Here is a 4,661-nt window from a genome sequence, read left to right on the forward strand (position 1 = left end):
TTTTAGCCAAGATCTATGGCCCCCTGAGGAATCCCGGGTGGGGGGGGGAGGGGAAGGGGTGGCATCCCCTCTTCTGTTGCTCAGTTGCCTTATGACCCCCTCAAAGATGAATTTGACGCGGGGCTGAGGGATGCCAGGGAGTTGAGAAAACGCTTAGGATGGAGAAAGGCGATCAGGGAGCTTGGGTGCGGGGGGCCGGTACCCGAAGTTATTACCCTCCAGAGACTAGCACCTCTGAAAGGAAATTCGGAAAACCTGAAAACCCAACTGAGCTAACGAAGCTCAAAAACAGCTGAATTGCAGCCCAAAGACGAAAAAATCCTGAAAATTAAGGCAGAACCCACCAAGTGAATGCCATTCAGGACCGGGAAGATTAAGGCAGGCCACATTAGATCAAAGAGATGCTAGTGTCTGGGGTGCCACCGGTGTGGCCGGTGGAACCCGGCCCACGTGTGATCACAGGCTCGCTGGTAGTTGTTTGATGCTAGTTCGGATGATTACAAGGCGGGTTATAAGAACTCACGCAGGTTCCCGAGCCGAGCTAAAAGCTGGATGGTGAGTCTTTAGTTCCCCCTACTGGAAAATATTAGAAAAGATTCTTTCTGTTCGTGGCCTTGTGAAGCAGTTTGAAGAAGAGCCTTTGTCTGGTGGTACATTTTGGTGTTGCCACTCAATTTAGCTCTCCCTTGCCTATTATGGATGTGATATTGTGTGTTTCAAAAAAAAATGGTCAGTGACACTCAAGTAATTAGGAGAGTTTTTATGGCATCTCTGCATGCTTGAAAATTATGGTAATGAAATAGTCTTGCAGAAGAATAAAACAAGCCACTCTTCTTGTGAAGCATTAAGAGTAATTTCAGCACACTTTTTATATACATTATTTAGTTGTTTTAAAAAAGTGCATTAGTGTGCTGAAGTTAAATCACTTGAATCTCACACTAATGATTCTAAATGTATTATTCTTTTACCACTCTAAGAAAAGAAGGGGGGAGGGGAGGGCGAGACAAGTTCACATGCTTTTTTTTTTTTTTTTTTTTTTTTACCCAAAGGGCCAAGTCTAACTTAGATGATATGGTGGTCATGGAAAATGACAAAATTCATTGGATTAATATCTCTCTTATCTATATTTAATGTTGCCAAATAATTTATAATTCTTTAAATTTTTCATTTTAAACATTCTGACTAGATTTAAAATCAGGGATTACAAAGTCTACTTTATTCCTCTAATGTACCACCACCACCACCCCCCAATCTCTATTTCAAATTTCCCTACATGGGTACAACAGAAAATATTCTGAAAGTAAAGTCTCCCTAATAATAATGCAGAAATTAACAAATCATATAGACTTAAAGCTCTTTAATTTTTAGATAGATCTCAGAAAGGAAGATATTGGGACATTTCATCTTGAAAAGTTTTGTCGTGGCTATTCATCTGGAGGGAAAAAGGTAGATTTGACTTCATATATGTTACACTCAACCATCTACAAATGCCTTTCCTTAGGTGATCTATAAAATCACTCGAAGGCAGCAGAAAGGGTGTGCGTGGGAAGTTGAAGGAGGGTAGTTTGAAGGAGAATGACCTAGCAATTGCTGTTGTTCCCTAGGGCAGAAAAATGTTACCTCACATTTCACAGAAAGTTGTCCTTGTATAGAGTATGACAAATGACCTCACACAGAGAAAAGATTTATTTAAGAGACATTCCTTTGGTTATATTTATTTGGCATTTTGGACCAAGCATCATCATTTTGCATTCATACTTTACTTACTAAAAGTGACAAAACACACCATTGATTTCAGTCTCGTGCCATCTTTTTGCAATACATTACCTACATTATTTAATAATGTCTGTAACAAAGGAATTTAGGGGTCTATGTTTTGTGATTTTTCTTGAAGGTAAGTTCGTAAATGATGTTTAAAAAGAATACTCTGTCGGTCTCTCATTTGACATAAAATGTGACCAAGGGAAACTGATAACTTTACATATAAGACTCTCATACCAAGTGATGGTTCAAGATTATGACCAAAACTCTCAACACTAACAGTTACTGTAAGAGTCTACAGACAGAAATGTAATATGGACAACAATAAGTCCAAGGGGAACAAAGACACTACCTTCTGGGAGGTTTGATAAGATCTGTATTAGAGAAAAGTTTACATTTCTATTAAATTTAACACACTTTTAGTGAGCAGTGTCTATAGAAGAAATGGATTCCTCACTTGGTTTTTCTAAAAGGAAAATCTTTAAAACCTGAACATTCTAGTAGAAGTTGGAAATTCAATTTTAGTAGCGCTTTAGCTAAAAAATTTTTTTTTAGGTTTTCATTAAGACAAAGCCAGAAATAGCTTAGAACAATGAAGCACCCGCACCGCCAAATTAGAATGTTTAAGATACATAAAATTAAATGGGCACTTGGCTATAATATCTTCCCAAATATCAAGTTTTTTTTTTTTTTTCTTCTCTAAACAAGCTGCTAAATAGAAAATGTACATGGAAATCTAGGCTCCTTTTATGTAAAACCTGGAATGGTATTATTATGTGCTCAAAATGTGCCTACCAGATAAATATATATTTTAATATATCTAAAGACATCTATGTGTAGGAGACTATAATTAACCCTAATTGGGGTAAGGTGATCAAATGATCTTCTTTGTGATTGCACTTCTGAGTTGGCATTCTTGGAGAAACATAAAATACTCATCTGAAGCCAATCTGCACAATATAAGATATAAAATATTAAATATTTCTTTTCCATACCAAATTCCCAAAGGATGTGGTATAATTTGAAAAATCCCAATCTACTTTTTTTTTACTCTTTCCAACATGCCCTCATTATAGCTGCAAGGTGGTATACATAGGCAAATCAACTGATCCCTGATAATAATTTTAATATCTACTATGAAGTGGTGAGCACTTGCTATATGTCAGGAATTGTTCTAGTTTTTAAAAATTCATTAAATCATTTAAATCCTATGAGAGCCTTATGTGGTTGATATTATTCCCATTGTACAGATGAGAAAACTGAAGTTTAGATATCTAACCCAAATTAATAAAAAGTGCAATCTTCCTTTGAATCCAGATCTCTCTACAAAATCTATGCTCCTAAGGGTTTTAAAATATCTTCCACATTGTAGAAACACTGTAACACTTTAATAAATTGCTTTGATTGATTAATTTAAGATCTGGTACACCAAAACATATAGAAATACATAATCAGTTTTTGTTTCCAAAATTGAAGAACCTTTTTACAGCCAGAAGACCATTTGTTATCAGTTCAGTTTGAATTTTTCTATATAAGATTGTTTTATCATACTATGCAGAAACAACACATTTACATGAAACGTATGGGTTACTATCTACAAAAGAACACAGGACAATTAAAATAAGCGAAGCATTAAGAATCCAGATCAGAGAAGAATGACTCATGTGCTCTTAGGTTATTCTTCTTTTTATTACACTCCAACTTGTTGCAAAACGATTTGAGGGAGCCAAGATAAATTGCATATTGTTCTTCTGAAATATGTTCTAAGTATCTGATTTCAGTCAATTCATTTTCAATATTCACTAATACTCTGTATGTAATCAGTCTGCCTATCTATGTATCTATCTATGATTAGTACTTTTGGTACATTACATGGAGTTATTAAAATATTCCATTCTTAGAGATCTGAGATTTAAGTTGACTGAAATGTAGCAATATATCACAAAAACAAAGTATTTTCTACCAAATACCGTCATTTGTGGTCAAGAAGAATTTTTCTTTTTTTTAGAATTAAAATCAATTTGGAAAATTATTTTCTATCTTGATTGAAAACTTCAGTGATACTTCCAAACTTAACATAGCTTTTGATTAAATAAAATATTACATTAAGTATTAATAATAAATAATATTGAGGCATAATTTCTCTAAGTGTGTATACCTTAAAATTTAGAATTTTTAAAAACACATAAAGCTATTTCAGAGTTCATCGATGAGATTTTATCTTCTTAATGTCAGTACTCCTCATTCTGAGGTTGTCCGTTAGCCCCCTCCCTCCGTTTAAGTGATCTATGAAACCGCAACCTCGGCCATAAATTAAAAAATAGCTCTTTGGTGGGGAAGATAACCTTTCATCTAGATTAGGAAAGTGTTTTTAGAAATAAGCAAAATTGTCAGTCTCGCAAAGATAGAAATTATTTACAGGTGCACCTCCATCTATGTGGCCTCTGACCATAACAGGCTAGGCTTCCTATCCCTGCATAGTCTTTTTCTGCTGGTTATTTTATCATCTCTATTTACAGCTCTCGAGTTCTAATTTTAGTACACAGCCTAATTTCAATGATGTTAAATAATACACTTTTTGCTATTTTTATACCACAACATAATGAACCCAAGAAAATCCCTTTGATTTTTGGCCAAACTATTCCAAGCCCATCTGCTCCAATCTGGGCTTTGTATAATTGAATTTTAGCAACGCAACTGTAATCCTAATAAGAAGGTTTTTCTAAAAATCCAAAACAGAATTTTTGTTCTTAAGAAGAAGGAATTGTCAAAGATTTAGGAAAAGATTCATCATACCTATAGGTCAAAATTTTTAGTTATCTGCTCACTGAGTTGTCTTTTAGACTATTTAACAATGGATTCTTCAAATTCAAAAGAAGTTGCTTACTCTCTCTTAACAA

This window comes from Balaenoptera acutorostrata, chromosome 4 (genome assembly GCF_949987535.1).
Source record: "Balaenoptera acutorostrata chromosome 4, mBalAcu1.1, whole genome shotgun sequence".
Taxonomy (NCBI): domain Eukaryota; kingdom Metazoa; phylum Chordata; class Mammalia; order Artiodactyla; family Balaenopteridae; genus Balaenoptera; species Balaenoptera acutorostrata.